Here is a 20,463-nt window from a genome sequence, read left to right as displayed (position 1 = left end):
TGTAGTACTGTGTGCTGTCTGGAGAAGAGAAAGAGGAACCTTGTTCCCTGAGATTCTATAGTACAAAGACAGATTCTCCCAATCTGCTTTTCATGCAGTGCTGTGTGGGTGCTTTTCTTCTGACACAAGGTGCAGCTAGGGTTGGATCTCAGAGCCAAAGGCCAGAGCCTCATAGCCCAAGGGCAGTAGTGTAGTAGCAAATTCAGAAATACATTTTTGCTGCTGGATTGAGAATGAGATTCTTGTTAATGCCCTCTCCCACACCAACAGACATCCCCAGGAGCCAATAAGCACAAAATGGGGGACTGTTAGCTACTGAAAAGAGTCTTCTCAGTGGCTAACTCAGCTCTTTTCACTCTGAGTGGCTCCAGACAGCAGGAAAGGACAAGAAAGAATGGTAGAAGACTCTTCTCATTGGCTAACATATTCCCCTTTCATGCTGATTAGCTTGTAGGATGCTGGAGACATAGGGACCCAGCTCTCAAAAAAGTAAGGGGTCTAAGAGCCCCTCGAGACCCCGGATGACTACACCTCTGCCCAAGGGTCCCCCAAATTGCTTCTCAGAGAGTGGCAGACAATGGAGGCAGCAGCAAACAGGACTACCATTAGCACCTGGGTTAGCAGCATGACTATGCTAAGCCCACCAGGGCTGACCCTGGTCACTGCAACATTGTTTATTCACATTTTATTTGTATAAACAATAAACATGCACAAAGCCCAACAACTGGAGTACAATGCCAACTTTGCTTACAATCATTTCACAACATCCATAGCTTACAATGTCAGAGAACATCAATAATTACTCTTTAACTTGCAGGCAGAGATCACTCCAATCTTTTAAAAACTGTATAGTCGAGCAGCCGGCTGAACACATATATGGTTGCAGATGCTGATTTTATTATTGTTACTTCAAAAATATATTCTCCTTTCCTACAACAAAATGGAGATTATTCCAAAGGAAATGTGTTCAGAATCAACACAGCACCTTAAAAAATGAACAAATGGTATGAGCTCTGTGTGTGAATGTACGCGCGCATCTGTGTGAACATGGTCAGTGCAGCACAGAAAAGGAAGAGAGCTACTTGTAACCTTGTGTATATTCTGGCCAGTGTTGTACATACAAATTACGGATGGGGGAAGAAGCACAAAATCAGCTTCCGTTTCATGCATGTGAATACTCAGAGGTGGGTTGTGGGCAAATTGGAATCTACTGGTGGATCTCCAGGTGATTTGCAGGTGATCTGCAAGGAGTGTTTTTGCCCTCCCATTTTAAACTAGCAAGAATAAATGGCTTGCTTCCAAAATAAAAATTAGCCTGTTGAAACAATGGGGAGGGGGGGAGGAGCGAGCAGGAGTGGAATTTTGTGTAAGGACTGTAAACTCAATTCTGGTTCTGAAAATTTGTTGGCCTCAGCTTGTTCTCAGAGGCATACTTTCCTTTAATTCTAAGGGTATACCCGCCCTCCTGAGCCACTATTTTTCAGCTGGCTCTTGCTGGTGGATCTTGAGGTTGTTCTAATAAGCAAGGTAGGTACCACAAACCTGATCTGCTTTGCCTTGCTGGAAGCATAGGGACGTTTTAGGTCCCAGAGACTGTTTTTGTATTGTTATCTTTTCTCTACTAATGGCCGATCCTTTTCCCGTCAAAAAGAAAGGACTGAGTCTCTCAAATAATATTTCTGTGACCTCTAGCGACAGCCAAATGTATATGGGTTGGTCGTCTTTTTCTTTCTTTCTTGTTTTCCTCGTGTCCAAAGTGAGGTCATTTGTAGACAGTTCCTAACTTGCCTTTTGCTGTCGAACAGACTGCAGTGGCGGTCCTTTCCACTACCTGGGGGAGTGAAAGAGAAAAAGAGATTCACAGCTCGGATTTCCTGCAGATGCTATGTTTTACCCGCCTGCCCGTCCAAAAAACGCATAGAGGTTGTCGCTTATCCAATAGGTCCCCCTTGATGGCACAGGGAGCATCTAGAAATGAACGCAAGGAGAAACGAATCGTTTTCTTAAAAGATCTGATAACTCACTGGAGCTTTCATGCAACATGGCTAGAAAAACAGCGATGCATTGCAGAAGAAGAAGGAGGAGGTAAGGAAACTCGAAAAATCTTTCTTTTTGTTGCACGGTTTTAAACTAAATCATTTCACTTCCGTAAGCTCTTCAACAGCTTTCGTTAATTAGGAAAGCAAAATCAGACTATTATGCAAACCTCTTTCTGCCGGTTAGAAAAAATGAAAAGCATAATTCAGCTCTTTCAAAGGAAATGCCCCACATTGTCTGATTGGGGACTAGGGTTAAGCCCAATGCATTTGAGGGCAGAGCACCTGTGCCTTGAGTGGCAGTGTAAAAGCAGGGATGTGGGCCTGTGGTACAGTTTATGGGAAAGGATGGCAGAGAGAAGAAAAGATGCACCTGCACTGTAGGCAATTCGCTTTTTTCTATACAAGATACAAGAGCCTTGCCTTCTTTTGCATGTGGATGTAAACCTGCTTAATGCAAGCAACCTTTTTCACATACATTTACATGCAGCCTGATCTGAGTAAGTCCCTTGTTAATCAGTGGGGCTTGCTCTCAACTAAGATTAAACTAGACATGCACATATATATGAGATCCTGTGCATGTCTAGTTTACATTCATATATCTGAATGATTGATGATTGGGGCCACAGTGCTGGGGTGCATGTGCTGTGTGCTAATACTTCCCTTATAGCTGTTCCTGATTTAAATAATCACCACCCAAAGCCGCTATTCTTCTTGAGAGGGCAAAGATACTGGAACTCTATAGGGTTCATAGGGTTTCAGCCTGATTGTAGAAGGCAAGTGGCCAAAATAGAAACATTTTAGGATATCCACTGATCCTTAAAAATGCAGTTATTTTTCTTAAGAACATCTATCACATCTCTCTTTGATATGTGTTTACATACATGATAAATATATTACCTATCAAATCTAATCAAGAATTGAATAAGCTGTTTAGTGTGTGAACATATGTGTGTGTGAATACTCTAGGGGGCTTTACATGGGTTTTGACCGGCATGATCAGAAAAGGCAAAATACAAGTTCCCCATAGCAAGACAAAATATTCATGTAATCAAAACTTTGGATAAGCAGGAGTTTTACATAAGGTTACAACAGCAGGAAGATGTCCCTTATTTCAGAGTGGAAAATCCATGATCTGAGTTCCTTAGAGCATACCAAGTTAACCTATACAGTATCAGGTGCAGGGAATGCTTATCAAAGTTGCGAATGATACAAAATTAGGAGGGATAACTAATGCCTGGAGGACAGAAACAAAATTCAAAGTGATTTTGATGGGCTGGAGCATTTGGCTGAAAATAACAGAAAGAAATTTAACAGGGATAGGTTCTACACCCAAGAAAAAGAAACTAACTGCACAGTTATAAGATGGGGGACACTTGGCTCAGCAACATTACATGCAGGAAGGATCTTGGAAGAGTTGTTGGTCACAAGCTGAATATGAGTCAATAGTGTGACGTGACTGCAATAAAGGCAAATGCTATTTTCAGCTGCATTAACAGAAGTATAGTTTCCAAATTACATGAAGTACTAGTTCCCCTCTATTCAACACTGGTTAAGCCTCATCTTGAGTACTGTGTCCAGTTCTGGACACCACACTTTAAGAAGCAGACAAACTTGAACAGGTTCAGAGGAGGGCAACAAGAATGACTAGGGGACTGGAAACAGAGCCCTGTGAAGAGAGACTGAAAGACCTGGGCATGTTTAACTTTGAGAAGAGAAGACTAAGGGGAGGTTTGATAGCACTCTTCAAGTACTTGAAAGGTTGTCACATAGAGGAGGGCCGGGATCTCTACTCAATCAACCCAGAATACAGGACACAGAATAATGGGCTCAAGTTGTAGGAAACCAGATTTGGCTGAACATCAGGAAAACCCTCCAAACTGTTAGAGCAGTACTATAATGCAGCCTTCCCCAACCAGTGTGCCTCCAGATGTTGTTGGACCACAATTACCATCTTTCCTGACCATTGGCAATGCTGGCTGAGGCTGATGGGAGTTGTGGTCCAACAACATCTGGAGGCACACTGGTTGGGAAAGGCTGCTATAATGGAACCAGTGACATAGGGAGGTTGTGGGCTGTCTCCAACACTAGAGGCATTCAAGCGGTAGCTGGACAAGCACCTGCCAGGTATGCTTTAATTTGGATTCCTGCACTGAGCAGAAGGTTGGACTTGATGGCCTTATAGGCCCCTTCCAACTCTATGATTCTATGAATACACCTGTCACATTGAAACCTGAAAAACCAATGCTACAATTCCTAAGTGCCTTTCTTTTTAAAGAATTATTCCTTAGTGAATCCTGCCAAGGGAGGGTTGCAAAACAGAGCTTAGATACTAGCACCTTCAAAAGCAGCAGTGGAAGAATGAAAAGGAGAAGAAAAATTTGGAGAAGAAAAAATGGAGTGAAATGCCTGCAATGGAAGAGAAGAGCCAGGAGATGGGAAATAGAAACATGAAAGACTATGGCGATCACAAAGCTTACAGCCGCAGGTTGCCCACCCCTTCTGTAAGCAATCCTAAATACATTTAGGTGGCAATCCAGTGACATGGTTACTCAGAACTAAGCCCCATTCCAATTTTACTGTGACTATAGCAGACTGAAAACTATTCTGAAATGTTACTTCTGGATTCAGCAACTTTGCATCACTTAAGTAAGCACTTTCCCCCTTGAAGGACACATAATTATACAGCCACGAGAGTGGCTGTATACTATAGTCAGCGGGGATTTTTCACATTCCGCAATGTTAAATGGAAAATATCCCCCATGCCATTCTGAGGCTTCCCATAAGCTCATTTCAAAACAAAACCTTACAAAACTTATAATTCTGAACTCAGAAACACTTGCTTAACAACCTTGTCAATTTTCATGGCGATAAACAAAACAGTCAGAGAGAATCGAGAGCAAAGTCTAAAAAGAGAGGAAAAAACTTTTTTCTCCGAGTTCTCATAATCTGTTGAAATTCATTAAAAATCAGCCATGTTCACAGAGTACCTGTAATCCTAATACTGACCTTGCCCCATACTCTGACCTTCATCTACTACAGTTTAAAAGTTAAAAAAAATGCCTGGTTGATTTTTTAATTAATTTAAGAAATTTTGGCTGGAAGCCTATTATAACACAGAGCATGCTCAGTAAGGACCAACTGTCAGTGTTCTAAAAGCCTTACAGCTGCTGGGCTTGGCTAATCAGGAGGCCATACCCACACCAGACTTGATTTCACTTGAGACAGTCATGGCTTCCCTTCAAAGAATCCTGGGAAGTGTAGTTTGTGAATGGTGCTGAGAGGAGACTCCTATTCCCCTGAGAGAATGGTTTAACAGTCAGCCACTCTGATTAAAGGTCTGTGAGAGAAACAGGGTGTCTCCTAGCAACTCTCAGCACCCTTCACTAGCTACACTTCCCAGGATTCTTTGAGAGAAGCCATGATTGGCTTTGAGCCATGGCTTTGAGAGAAGCCATGATAAATTCTTTTAAATTGTTTTTAAAAGATGTGTTTTTAAATTTGTATATTTGTTTTTAATGTTTTTAGTTATTGTAAACTGCCCAGAGAGCCTTGGCTATGGGGCGGTATATAAATACACTAAATAAATAGATAAATAAATAATGATTGTCCAAAGTGTAATAGAGGCATGGTGTGGATGTGGCCAGGGACAGCTTTGTTTTAAATTTGGGTGGGAGGTAGGGTTGCCAGGTTCTGGGCCTGAGAATGATCCTGTATCTTTAGGAGAAGAGAAAGTCAGCCAAGTGCTGGTGTTCTTGCAACATTGTAATGGGAAAAACCACAAGGTAGAATTGTCCCTTCCCCCTGCCCAACTGTGAAAGATACAGAAGACGTCTTGGTTGGCAGGCCCAGCCTGGTCAGTTTTACCTATCCTAATCGTGATTGCATAGGAGTATATCTGATTCAACTCAATAATCATACTGTCAGCTCTGCACCAAGACAGCAGTGCAGGCAGGGGCTGGAAATTCCTGGGTATTTACCAGGGCGGGAAAGTGCTTAGCTGGCAGCTTGGTCGTAAATCTGCCAGGCTAACGAGGATGAAGCGTGATAAGGGCAAGGCCCTTTCCAAGCTTACGTGCCAAGCCAGAAGTCCAGAAGCAAGGTCAGTAGAGGTGCGGGTTCAATTGCTAAGGGGTCAGTCTGAGATAAGGTTCAGGGAATCTGGAAACAGGCTTGACCTTGGCTTATAGTCAATATTTATGTTGGCAGAGTTCAGAATCCTCCTGGCAAGGGGTTCCGAAGTTAGAAACAAACGCAAGTCACTTGGAGCAGTAACTCTGGAAACACACGAAGCCACGCCTGACGTTGTAGTCAGCAACAAGCTGAAGCCAAGGTTTGTCTTTTAAGGAGCAGGTTTGTCAGCAGGTGTGAGCCATCAGCGTTTTGGCCTGAAGTGGACAGGCCTGCCCCTCTTCTGCCTGACCGTCTGTTGTTTATGTTCTGCAGGTGAGGGGGGAGTATCCTGTTCACTGGCTGCGTCTGGCTGAAGGGCTTCAGCTGTGTCTGGGGTGCTCTGCAGCTGAGGGGGAGAAGGAGCTGGGTTCTCAGGAGTTTCCTCCGTTTCTCCTTCTGGGTCTGCTGCTGTTACTCCTGAGTCATCCTCGTCTGATGAGTCCTCTGACGGGGCCATGACACATACAAATGAGCAGACCTGCCTTTTCCCTCCTTCCCCTTTCCTCTCCCTTTCTCCTCCCCTCTTCCTTCTTCCTCCTTCCCTGCCCACTCCAGCCCTCCCCCCTCCCCCCCAGTCAGTTTTACCTATCCTAAGCATGATTGCACGGGTAAGGTAAAATACTTTATTGTTTACAGCCATAGGCCATCACAATCCGGGAATAAAAAAACATGAGCATGGGTAATTCGCAAGTAAGGCATATATAACAAAATCGCAAAAATTATTCATAGAATTCACACTACCCGTTACTCCAGTGCATAGGGTGAACCTAGCCCTGTGACAAATCCCTGCCAACTGTTCAGTAACGAGGCGTCCGGATGTGCCGCGTAGTCTTGTCCTTTAAAACTAACTAACATTTTTAAAACTGTTGGACACTTCAAGGAAGTATTATTGACCACCGTTACGAAAGGGTCATAATGGAGAGTATGAGGAGTGAACTGGGTTGCATTTTTGTCCGGGGGACTACAGGTAGGGACAGATTAAACAGAGTTATGCTGGTTTGTGCAGTTTAGCACATTTGGCCCATATCTTGTCTGCGGCCGATGCAAAGTTGCCGACCCTGGATGTTGTATAAATATCCGTGCCAGCCAAGAGGATGGCAATCTGTTCTGGAATGGCCCTATCCACCATGGGGGAAATTATAGGTGATGTAGTTTTCGATCTCAAGTCCGCATAAAGTGTAAAATTATGCATATTGGAGCAAAAAATCTGAATTTCACATATACGCTCATGGGGTCTGAACTGGCGGTGACCGACCAGGAGAGAGACCTCAGGGTTGTAGTGGACAGCCCGATGAAAATGTCGACCCAGTGTGCGGCAGCTGTGAAAAAGGCAAATTCCATGCTAGCGATAATTAGGAAAGGTATTGAAAATAAAACAGCCGATATCATAATGCCGTTGTATAAATCTATGGTGCGGCCACATTTGGAATACTGTGTACAGTTCTGGTCGCCTCATCTCAAAAAGGATATTATAGAGTTGGAAAAGGTTCAGAAGAGGGCAACCAGAATGATCAAGGGGATGGAGCGACTCCCTTACGAGGAAAGGTTGCAGCATTTGGGGCTTTTTAGTTTAGAGAAAAGGCGGGTCAGAGGAGACATGATAGAAGTGTATAAAATTATGCATGGCATTGAGAAAGTGGATAGAGAAAAGTTCTTCTCCCTCTCTCATAATACTAGAACTCGTGGACATTCAAAGAAGCTGAATGTTGGAAGATTCAGGACAGACAAAAGGAAGTACTTCTTTACTCAGCGCATAGTTAAACTATGGAATTTGCTCCCACAAGATGCAGTAATGGCCACCAGCTTGGACGGCTTTAAAAGAAGATTAGACAAATTCATGGAGGACAGGGCTATCAATGGCTACTAGCCGTGATGGCTGTGCTGTGCCACCCTAGTCAGAGGCAGCATGCTTCTGAAAACCAGTTGCCGGAAGCCTCAGGAGGGGAGAGTGTTCTTGCACTCGGGTCCTGCTTGCGGGCTTCCTCCAGGCACCTGGTTGGCCACTGTGAGAACAGGATGCTGGACTAGATGGGCCACTGGCCTGATCCAGCAGGCTCTTCTTATGTTCTTATGTTCTTATGGACATCTCAAGAGGTAATGGGCCAGGTCTTCGACCTCCCCCATCTGACATATACAAACTCGTGCGTGATAGGGGGTATTGACATAGCGTCCTTCAAGGAAGGAAGTGGCCATTGTTTGTAATCAAAGGGCCATGAATGATCTCCTCAAGGAGGGTATTGTTAAGAATGAGAGATATGGTTCCATGATAAAGGTGGTTTTATACCAGGGATACCATATTGAAAAGGTTGATTGAGAGGCTGAGTACAAGGACCATCTTTGCGCGTAGAAATAGATCCTACCCTTAAATAGTTTAATGGCTTTTGCAGAGACAGACTTGGGTAGAATGGAGAGAGAGATCCCATATGCAGCCAGTTTATGTTTGGTTTGGTGGAGCCAAGGGAACTGATGTGGTGATTGCATCTGTTCCAAGAGGCACTCCTTGGGAAGAGAGGAATCATCCATTCTGGACAACCGCAGCCAATAAGAGCCCATGGCAGCATGTACCAGTGATTCTAGTGGCTGAGAGCCCGTCTCGAGTCTTAACAGAGCGGCTGGAGTACCACGCGGGGTGGCCAGAATAAACCTGAGAAAGGCAGTCTGAACTTTCTCAAGGGCTAAGGTGTTACAGTAGCCCCAAATTTCTGCTCTGTAGAGGAGTTGAGGTACTAGTTTCCTTCGGAAAATTTCTAGAGCAGGGGGAACAAGGTGTCCGCCTTTGCAAGTGAAGAAACGGTTAAGCTGATAAACCGAATGTAGGGTTTTCAATTTAACCGATTCCAAGTGGGATTTCCATGATAAATTTGAGGCAAAGTTAAGGCCCAGGTATCGGTAATTTTGTTGCTGGAGAATGGTTCTGCCATTCAGTCTCCAAATATGTTTGGTGCGTTTCTTCCCAAACACTACCACTTTGGTCTTGTTGAAATTGATACGAAGGCCTTCCTTTGCACAGTATGAACCTAGGCTGTGTAGGAGTCTCCTCATTCCTACCTGTGTTGTAGAAATAATGGCCAGGTCATCTGCATAGAGTAGAACTGTGAGTTTATCTGATTGAATTGATGGAGGAAAGTATTTAAGGCCCGAAAGTTCCCTTACTATATTGTTTATGTAATAATTGAAGAGGAAGGGCGCGAGAACGCAACCCTGGCGGACCCCACGGTGGGTGGTGATCAGCTCGGAGAGAAGGCCATTGGCCCCTAATCTCACCCTGACTGATGTGTTGGAGTGTAAAATTTGGAGAAGGAGTAAACGCTTATCGATATTGATATCTCCAAGTTTCTGCCAAAGTCGATCTCTATCTACTGTGTCAAAAGCCGATGTGAAGTCTACAAATGTGATAGAAAGTTCTTTCCCTTTGTAGAATGCATATTTCTGGATTAAATGCAGCAGTACGAAGCATTGATCTATTGTGGATTTGCCTTTAATGAATCCAGCCTGCTCCTTAACAATTATGCCATTCTCACTGGCCCATCTATCCAATTTCTCTAGCAGATATTTCGAGTATAGTTTGGATACAATGTCCAGCAATGAAATGGGTCTGAAGTTTTTTGGATCAGACTTGGCTCCACTCTTGTAAAGTGGAATAACTATGCTTGTTCCCCAACCCTTCGGAACTTGGCCAGAAGCATTTATATGAGAAAACACTTTGGCTAAGACAGGAGCCCACCATTCAGAGTTGGACTTGAAAAGCTATGAGGGGAGCATATCTTCGCCTGGTGCCTTATTATGCGGAAGCGATTGAATCAGAGAGGCTACCTCCTCTTTTGAGACCGGGCTCCACACAGGGCACAGTTGTAGGGTTCCAATAAGGTCTAGAGGGATGGTCTGTGTGAGGGGCGAGGGATTTTTATAGAGCAATGAAAAATATTCGGCCCATTGGTCTGATGTAATTTGGTTGTCAGTATGAGAGCACTCTTCCCTTAGACCACCGGCTCCCAGCTCCCAGAATTTGGACGTATTTTTTTCCCCAACAGCAAGACCCAACTCTCTCCATAGGAGTTGAGTATGATCGAGGTTTTTTTTGGATAAGTTTTTTGTAGGCCCATCTTTGGTCCAGGAATCTAGAAAAATTTTCGTGCGTATCAGCCTTTCTAAGGGCCCTAATGGACTGTCCGAGTTTGCGTTTCGAGTTTACACAGTCAGAGTCAAACCAGCCCCTACTTTTCGGTTTGCCTAGTTGGAAGCTAGTTAGCAGGGGTTTTAACAGCCTCAGAATGGATTCATAAGAACCAATGGGGTCAAGGTCAGCAAGGAGGTGGGCTGTCAGTGACAGAAGCAGTGGCAGATTTAAAAGAGATACAACTTCATCATGCAGCTTCCCATTCCACCGTAGCCTTCTTCCCCCCTGGACCACTAGTGTCTCGGGAGGAATGATGTTAGTATAGGGGGGGTGTAGCGGGAGGGAGAAGCTGGCGTGTAAGGGCATGTGGTCACTCTTGGGTCGCGGTATTACCTCGAAGGATTTTATGATTGGAATAAGAGGCTGTGATAGGGCCATGTAATCGATGACACTTCTGCCCTTAGGTCCCGTATAGGTATATGTATCAGCGGCACGGCTTAGGTTCGATCCGTTGCATATAAACAATTGATATTTAAACAGCAGCTTAAAGAAAGCTTGGCCGGCCTGATTTACTCTAGGGTCCCTTGAGTTTCTGTCTGGAAGGGCCACCAGGTCATCAGAATCTAATCCTAGCAGGGGAGCAACCGCCAGATTATTGGGGCCCAGTCTGGCATTAAAGTCTCCCATCATCAAAATTCTGGGGTCCGTGTAGTGTTGATTTAAAGTGAGCAGGACCTGATCTAAATCCGCCCAGACTGAGGTGCCCCCCCATTTAGAACACAGTGGTGGTACACAGACATTGATCACAAATAATTCAACATTCTCGGGACAGGAAATCTTGATAATTAGTATGTTGTTAGATGGAATCAGTTCGAGCTCAGTGACTGAGGGGTTCCAATCAACCGATATTAAAATGGCCACGCCTCCTAGCAGCCTGCCCCCCTTTTGGGATTTAATCGCTGGAACTGTGTAGGCTTTATAGCCTGGCAGTGAAGGGAAGTCGGGAGCCACAATCCAGGTTTCCTGTAAGCAAATAATTTGAAAATGGTTGCAAAACTCTATGAAGCCTTGATCCATCAGCTTAGAGTACCAGCCCGCCACATTCCAGGAGATTACAGTAATAGTGGTCGGAGCAGTAATTGCTGGGTTTTTTTTTTTGTCAGATTAATATAGGATCCTCCTGATGGATTATCGCTTCACACAGTAAACTGGGCCTGCAGACATTCGAGTAATCCGGTGGCAATACAAGCGAGGGTTCCTTTGTAGTTAATAGTTGAACGCTGGGGGGTGTGCCCAGTTCATAGTCCTCCAGGTATCTAGAGTCTGTCCTTCTGGCCCAGAGGTTTTGAAGAAGAGACTGCAGTTTGTCAATGACCTCACGTTGTTCATGGTCAGAGAATGAGGAAAAACAATTCAACAGTTCTTCCTCACCCTCGCAGGAGAAGTCAAAGGTCGCATCCTGTTTCGTGCAGATGTTGGCCGGAGCGGGGAAAAGGAGTGGAGATGCAATAGTAAGCGTTGATGGGGCAGAGGAACTTGCCACATCCACTATGATAAGGTCTGATGGAGTTTAATGCTTCCAGGCTTAGTTCGACCTGGGGTGAGGCGTGAGTAAGCCCAGGGGTGTACTTCGATGCATTTGGCCCTACAGGTAGTGGGGAGATGCGAGTTTGAGTCAGATTGCTTGGGAGGGCCTGATTGAAGCTCAAGTCATGGAATTCAGCGTTTGATGCAAAATTACAAGCATCCAGGGGGCATGTCACTCTCTCAGGTGTGGGAGCAGGATGTGCTGCAATAGTACTCTTCACAAACAATGGCTGAGGTTTTGCCAGGTTCGTAAAATGTTTCTGGACGTGAGTTCCATATCGGTTGAAGGTGGTCCTGTATGCGAGTAACCGAGATGTCACAGCTGGAGATTTAAAAGAGAGTAGCACCGATGATTTTGAGGACCAGTTATAAAGAAACTCTATGTTCACAATGTCCTCTGGCCATAAGACTTTCAAGTCCAGCAAATGAAGTACATTGCAGACCCGTAGTTTCCTCGCAGCAGCTCTCTCACTGATTCTGGGGCAGGGAAGATTTAGTAGGGCCAGCTTGTCTTAGCTGTATTTTAAAGTCCAGGTTCCAAGAGCCTTCTTCCGCCAAGAGTTGTTCTCACCAGGTAGATCCCTCCTATTTACAGCCCTCTGATTGAGAGTGGTAGATGTCTCTGTAGTTAATGAGCGGGTCGGGGTGACATGCAGCGCCTCACGTTGTGTTGGGGGCACCGCCCCCATGAGAGGGGAGATGGATAACGCTGTCCCCAAAGCAGGTGGAGTAGGTATTGCTGCCCCCTGATTGGAAATTTTCCGTTCTGCCATCCCCATTCGCTGGTGTGCATCCAGTAATTTGTAAAGTCTACTAAAGTTCATCTTCCTGCGTCTGGGGGGCTTATACTTTTTAACGTTCTTAGGTTTTTTCCCTTGAGGTGCAACTTTGCATTTTCTTCCACTGGGTCCCACCTGAGCATTGGCCGACTTAGGGATAGTTATGTTGCGCTTTGATATCATATTTAATTTGAGGAGATCTTCAATGAGTTAATTAAGCAGTCCATTTGCTTCTGTAATAAAGTTTTTGACAGACTCAGTCTCTTTGGCAACAATCGCGATTTGCAACTGCAAGCACTGTTGTCCTGTTAACAAGAGCTTTTGGCCAATTTCTACCATTTCCAAACTAACCATGGCACCTGTAGAGCGAGTGGGCGATGAGTAGAGTTGCATTAAACAAGGCAGGGCAATCAGAACCAGTGGGTAAAGAATTTGAATCAACAGCTGGTGTGGTTTGTAAGTCCCCAGGGGTTTGTGCTAGCTGGAATGATGAGATCTCATCTTCAGTGGGAGGGGGTGACTCCCTCAAATTGTGGGTGTGTGTGGGCATTTGTGGCACACCAACGTCACATGCCGACAACGGGGAGGTATCCAAACCAGCTGGGGAGTTCTGGTCAGAAGAAATGCCCAGGTCAGCTCTTGAAATCGAGCCGTACAGATCAGCCAGGTCATCAGGCTCAGCAGTATAGTCCAGACCCAGGCTCCGCAGCTCCGTTGGAGGTATGTCAGCAGCATTCGCAACGCTACAAGCCCCATTACTCTCATCCATGCCCTGGTTGTTCAGTGAGAAAAATTGAGTGATTCTGAGTTGAGACCCTCCACTGCGAGACTCTCCTAGGTTCTCAATCAGCTTTCTTCCTTGCTCATGGCACATTGTGCGTGTTTGAACCATTGTTTGTATAATATGGGGAGCCCCCCTGCTTTGAGGTTGTTTGTTGGATTGTGGAGTCTAAGTATTACCAGATTCTTAATCAATGTTAGAGTAATACGGTGAGTCTTACAGAGGACTGATGGAAGTTAGGCTATAGATGAAATAAAACCTGGAGCCATTGCCCAGGATTAATCTCATTAATCTTATTGGGGCAGGATTGCAGTCTTAAAGGTACTCCTGACGCACTTAGGGCTCCGATTTGTTGCCTGTAGGATTTTTCTGGTTGTTTAAAGGAGATAGCTGCTAGCTGGAGTAGAATAAATAGGCTTCCGGCTTGACCTTGGCTTATAGTCAATATTTATGTTGGCAGAGTTCAGAATCCTCCTGGCAAGGGGTTCCCAAGTTAGAAACAAACGCAAGTCACTTGGAGCAGTAACTCTGGAAACACACGAAGCCACGACTGACGTTGTAGTCAGCAACAAGCTGAAGCCAAGGTTTGTCTTTTAAGGAGCAGGTTTGTCAGCAGGTGTGAGCCATCAGCGTTTTGGCCTGAAGTGGACAGGCCTGCCCCTCTTCTGCCTGACCTTCTGTTGTCTACATTCTGCAGGTGAGGGGGGAGTATCCTGTTCACTGGCTGCGTCTGGCTGAAGGGCTTCAGCTGTGTCTGGGGTGCTCTGCAGCTGAGGGGGAGAAGGAGCTGGGTTCTCAGGAGTTTCCTCCATTTCTCCTTCTGGGTCTGCTGCTGTTACTCCTGAGTCATCCTCGTCTGATGAGTCCTCCGACGGGGCCATGACACATACAAATGAGCAGACCTGCCTTTTCCCTCCTTCCCATTCCTCTCCCTTTCTCCTCCCCTCTTCCTTCTTCCGCCTTCCCTGCCCACTCCAGCCCTCCCCCCCAGTCAGTTTTACCTATTCTAAGCATGATTGCCCAGGTGTAAATCCCACTGAACTCAATTAACATGGAAACGACCACATCTGTCCTTCTTCTCCCCTCCCCCTCCTGCCTGCTCCCATCCCAGTCCTCCCCTCTGCCTTTCCACCCCTCCCTCCTCCCCTCCTCCCTTCCCCATCCCCTGTGGTCAGTTTCACCTATCCTAAGCATGATTGCCTGGTGTGTGTGTGTAAATCCCACTTAACTCAATAAGCATGCAAATGATCAATCTATTCTCAGCAAACTTGCGCAGGATCCCATTTCTTACCTCCCGGATTAAAAAGCAGGGAAATTCACTAATAGGCAAAAAACCTTGTGGTTTAAGAATGTACCTATAGCCCAGAGATATTTCTACCAAACTTTAAAAAGCAGGGAAATTGGGCAGCTATAGTGAATGCACCAGGGGAGCAGGAGACCTGAACTCCTCTCTGAGATATTGTACTGCCCTACAAAGTTGTCAAAATGCAAACACAATTTGGGTTGGTCTTTCACAGTCCAACCCACTTGCTGTGTAGCTTGGAAGAATTTGGTAATATGTGCCTCTCAGCATATGGTGAATGGTGGCAACACCTGCCATCTCAATACTAATCCGAACTCCACCCCCCTCCTTCTCCACTCTCTCCTGGCAAACAACTCTCTAAACCCCACCAAGCAACCAACTCAGTTTCACCTCCTCCACCCCCCAGATTCCACTCTCACTCTTCCTTTTATACGTTCAGCCATTTTTAACACTCAGCCAATCATCTAGCATTCTACTGCCCATTCGCTCCCCCTCCTCTTTCACTCCACTTACCATGTATCTTCTAAACAACCAACACTTACCATATATACATTAATATAGGAACATCACATTTCCCCCCCCTTAAAACAACGGCAGAGTATTATTCCTGTTCCAGGATTTATACGTCGCGTTAACAAATAAAAGTCTCTATGGGGAAAATGTCTTTCTTTGTTCCTCCGTCTGGTCACGTCACTGCAGTCCCAGCCATTTGCCTGGAAAGTCCATCGGCCAGTACATTGTCCTTGCCTTTTATGAACTGGAAGTCCACTTGATAGTCCTGTAGGGCCCAGGACCACCTCTGCAGCATAGTGTTATGGTTTTTCATAGTCTGCAACCATAACAAGGCCCGATGATCCGTAGTCACTGTGAATCTTCATCTCCACACGTATGGGCGCAACTTGTTCAGTCCCCACACGCTAGGCACTCCTTCTGGACCGACGAATAGTTTTTCTCCCTCGGCGTCAGCTTGCGACTCAGGTATGCCACTGGATGTCTGGTGCCTTCTCTCTCCTGTAGCAAGACAACTCCCAGCGCGAGATCCGACGCATCTGTAGCCACGATGAATGGTTTCTCATAGTCTGGTGCTATTAATATGGGTCCTTGGCACAAGGCTTGCTTCAGTAGATCAAAAGCCTTCTGACATTCATCCGTCCATACCACACGCTCAGAACACTTCTTTGTTAATTCATGCAAGGGGGTTGCTATTTCCCCAAAATTTCTCACAAACTTCCTATAAAATCCAGCCACACCCAGAAATGCCCTAACTTGTTTTTTGGTTAAGGGGATCGGCCACGCTTGTATTGCCTCCACCTTGCTCCATAAGGGGGTGATTTTCCCACTCCCCACCTTATGTCCTAAATAGATTACTTCCTTTAGTCCAAACTGGCATTTCTTAGCTTTTATTGTGAGGCCTGCTTTTCTTAAGGCCTCCAATACTGTTGTCAGGTGTTGGACATGCTCAGGCACCGACTTGCTAAAAATGGCCACGTCATCGATAGAGGCCACTGCAAAATCTGACATGCCTCGCAACACAGTATTGATTAGCCTCTGAAATGAACTTGGTGAGTTCCTTAGTCCCATGGGTAAGGTCACAAACTCATATAACCCATCTGGTGTACTGAAGGCAGTTTTGGCTCTGGATTGTTCGTCTAGTTCCATTTGCCAAAATCCTTTACAGAGATCTAGTGTAGAGATAATGGTTGCTGCCCCCAATAACTCTAACATTGCGTCTACCCTAGGCATAGGATACGCATCTGGGACAGTAATTTTATTGATTAGCCGATAATCAACGCAAAACCTTGTCGTTCCATCTTTTCTCGGAACCAGGACAATACTTGAGGCCCAGGGACTGATGGATTCCCTGATCACTCCTAATTCCAGCATATCTTCCACCTCCCTTTTGATCTCATTCAAAACTTTCCCATTCACACGGTACGGAACAGATCTGATTGGGGCATGATCTCCAGTATCAATGGAATGTATAACTATACTGGTTCGGCCAGGTTTGTTGCTAAAGAGATTCCTATAGGTTTTCAAAACTCTCAGAATCTCTTCTTTTACTTCCTCCTTCAGCTCCTCTGACCATTCCACTTGATCTACCACTCCTTTGTCTTTGCTTTCCTGTACCAAATCTGGAAGTTCAGGCCCACTTCCCTCGGGGAATAAGGTAACTTGCAACACCTGTGCATCCCTGGTATGGTAAGGCTTCAACATATTTACATGAACCACTTTGCTTTTGTTTAATTGGTCTGTGGTGATTACATACGTCACTGTGTCAAGCCTTTCTCTGATGGTATATGGTCCTTCCCAGTTAGCCTGTAATTTGTCATGTTTCCTGGGTATGAACGCCATAACCATATCTCCCAAATCATACACACGTTCCCTGGCTGTTCTGTCATACCAGTAACTTTGCTTCTGCTGAGCTTGACTCAAATTCTCTTTCACCACTTCCATCATTGATGTTAATTTATTGCGGAATTCCAATACAAAATCTACTACAGATGTTTTGTACTCTCCCAGGGTTCCTTCCCATGAATTTTTTAATAGTTCCAAAGGTCCCCTCACTTTTCTAGTGAACATGAGTTCAAAGGGTGAGAAGCCTGTTGACTCTTGAGGGACTTCTCTGTATGCAAATAAGAAGCATCCCAACTGTTCATCCCAGTCTTGTGGGTGATCTTGAACATAGCTTCTTATCATGCCCTTCAAAATGCCATTGAATCTCTCTGTTAACCCATTAGTGGCGGGATGGTAAGTAGTGATCTTTAGATGTTTTAGACCACAACATTTCCACATACATTGCATCACTTCTCCCATGAATACACTGCCTTGATCCGTCAGCACTTCATGAGGGAAACCCAGCCTCATAAAGATTTTTAATAAAGCCTCTGCCACCACAGGGGCTTCTACAGATCTTAGTGCTTCTGCATCTGGGTACCTGGTGGCAAAATCCACCACCACCAATAGATATTTCTTGCCATGCCTTGTGGGTTTGGAAAAAGGGCCCACCAAATCTATTCCCACTCTATAAAAGGGTTGTCCAATTATAGGAAGGGGCTTTAAGGGTGCCTTAGTCTTTACTCCACTTTTTCCCACCTTTTGGCATATGCCACAAGATAGACAATGTTGTTTTACATCTTTGGAGATGTTTGGCCAATAATAGTGTGCCGCCAATCTCCTCTTGGTCTTTTTTATTCCCAGATGTCCTGCACGTGGGACATCGTGGGCTACCTCTAGCAATCTGGTTCTGTATTTGCTAGGTACTATCAATTGCTTCACTGGTTCACATTCATCCTTCTCTCAGCAGGCATCCACAGTCTATATAAAATCCCATTCTCACACACAACTTGATACCTCAGCTTGTCAGTGAAAGGAATCTGTTGGGTCAGGGCTTGTTCCTTTATTTGGTTCAAACTTATATCTTTATGCAGCTCTTCCCTGAATTGATCTGCTTCTTCCCCAGAGACTACTTGATACAGTTTGTCTCCTTCAGCAGGCCTGCTAGTGGTTGCTATGGTGACCTGAGGCTGGTTAACAGATTCCACCCTGTTTGTTTCAGCCCCCCTTAATATGGCTTCTTTTTCTCTGCCAATTTGCTGTCTGGTCACTACATAGATCTTTCCTTGGGCGCCCATTACATCTCTTCCCAGTATTACTGGTTCTTGTTGCTGGGCATTAATGCCTACTTTATATCGGCCCTCTCGGCCTCTCCAAGTCATTTCCACCAGGGCCACAGGCAAACTTTCTGGTTGACCCCTCACTCCTTGGATAGTCACAGTTTCCTGAGGTAATATTACCTCAGATTTTATTAAATCTGGCCTCAGTAATGTCTGAGCGGCACCAGTATCAAGCAATGCCCAATAATTTGCCCCTTGTACACTCACTTCCTCTCTCAGACTTGAATCAAGGTCTGTTACTTCTGTCCAGTTTATCTGGCAGAACTGAACCTTTTTCGCTGTTTCTAAAGCCTTGGGCTCTTTCACTGCCCTTGTCTGAGCAGGATTACTACTGGGGTTGGCAACCTCACATTGAAAACGTAGGTGCCCCGGTCTACCACATTTGTAGCATAATTTCTCCTCACTTTTAGGGTACACAGATCCACTCTGGGGTGTCCTGTGCCCTTCAGATTTTACTGGAGGACTCACTCGCTGTGGTACCACATCCCTTCTGCCAGCATTATATGGTCTGGGTTTAAAATCTCTTGATGTTTTCCCCACCCAGCCAGTTCTGTTGGAGGCGAAGTGATCCGCCATCTCTGCGGCCTCCTGCACCGATGTAGGGGAACGGTCTTTGACCAGGAGCCTTATTTCTGGTGGTAACTGATGGTATAATTGATCCAATATCATGAGGTTTTTCACCTCCTCCACAGACTGAGCTTTTGCACTTGTCAGCCATTTCCCAAATATGTCCATCAGTTTTGCCCCCAGCTCCACAAAAGACCTCCCTGTCTGTATCTGGCAGTTTCTGAAAAGCTTTCTAAAATAATCAGGCCCCAGTCTGAATCTTTTAAACACTGCTTCTTTGAATTCAGGATAGGTGACGGGCCTGTCTGAGGGGAAATATTGGTATACCTCAGCCAATTCCCCTTTAATCAGGTTTGATAAATACTGCATGTATTTATCTTCAGGTAGCCCCCACAACTGAGCTGCTTTTTCAGAAGTGCTGAGGTAAATTTGAGGATCTTGTCCAGGCTCATAGACAGCAAAGTCCTTTGGAGTAATTTTTATTTTTGCTCCATCTCTGTCCTTTCTTGTTTCATCAGAATGAAACTTCTCTCTATCAAATTTTTAACTTTTCTACTTGTAATTCGGCATCCACTGCTCGTTGCTTCTCCCTCTCCTCAAACCCCATTCTCAACTTCTCAGTTTCCAACTCCCTCTGCTTGTCTTTTTCCTCAGCCTCAAAGACCCGCTGTTTGTCTTTTTCCTCAGCCTCCATCCTCATTCTCTCAGTTTCCATCCTCAACTTCTCTCTCAAGTACTCTATATAAGCGGGATTGCTTAAATATCCTTCTGGGGTCTCTTCTCTGACAGGTTGTTTTTGCTGGGCAGTTGCAAATCCTATAAGTGCTACCCTCAATTCATCTACCCCTTTACCCTCGTGAGGTAAATTGAATGTTACGCACTTCTCCACCAGCTCCTCTCTTTTCATTTTTATATATTCAGCCATGGTGTTTGAGTTCACTCACTCTTTGCCACACACTCTTTGCCAGTCACTCTCACAAGAAATCTTGTTTTGTTATTTCTGTTTGCCACACCACTGTTCTGGATTCTCTAGTATTCGTATCTGGATTCTCTGTTGTTCGTATCCCACCGCTACTGCCACCACGTGTGAGGCGTCCTTCTCTGGCTCTCCCTGTCAGGTTCCTACCTGCTCGTGGTTACTGCCTGTCTCTAGGCACCACCAGGGACTCCACCAGTCCAGACTGTCCTTTATTTTATTTTTTCTCTCCCCGCTCTAGCACAGATCTCAACAGTCCCCCTGCTAGGCAACCACCAGTCACGTCCTAATACTAGTATTCCCAGAGACTCTGAATACTGGTATTGTTATTCTCTTCACCACTGCCACCATTTGTTACAGTTCCCCTTCAGCCTTGGTCATTACCTTACCCTCCCTTCTGGTCTGTGAAACCCCAGTCAAGGATCAGGCCTTTGGTAAACTAAATTAAGTATTTATTAAAGATAACAAAG

The 20,463-nt window shown here is 45.2% G+C and overlaps 1 protein-coding gene across 18 annotated transcripts in view; it reads left to right on the top strand.

The window, feature by feature from the left end:
* The first annotated feature begins 1,377 nt into the window (after nucleotides 1-1,377).
* Nucleotides 1,378-20,463, top strand: part of B3GALT5 (beta-1,3-galactosyltransferase 5) — a 76,924-nt gene continuing 57,838 nt past the window's right edge. For 7 of the 18 annotated variants that reach the window (XR_009762794.1, XR_009762796.1, XR_009762792.1 and 4 more), the window contains exons 1-2: nucleotides 1,550-2,085; nucleotides 6,246-6,369. The gene's annotated coding sequence lies outside the window, so the exon portion shown is untranslated. Of the gene's footprint in view, nucleotides 1,528-1,549; nucleotides 2,086-6,245; nucleotides 6,370-11,812; nucleotides 11,838-13,937; nucleotides 14,058-14,104; nucleotides 14,171-16,918; nucleotides 16,944-20,463 lie in introns of those variants that run through there. The other 11 variants (XM_061627622.1, XM_061627626.1, XM_061627623.1 and 8 more) reach the window with 8 other exon arrangements.

Source organism: Rhineura floridana, chromosome 5 (assembly GCF_030035675.1).
Source record: "Rhineura floridana isolate rRhiFlo1 chromosome 5, rRhiFlo1.hap2, whole genome shotgun sequence".
Classification (NCBI taxonomy): Eukaryota; Metazoa; Chordata; class Lepidosauria; order Squamata; family Rhineuridae; genus Rhineura; species Rhineura floridana.
Note: the sequence above shows the minus strand (reverse complement) of the source record. Positions and strands in the feature narration are given on the sequence as shown.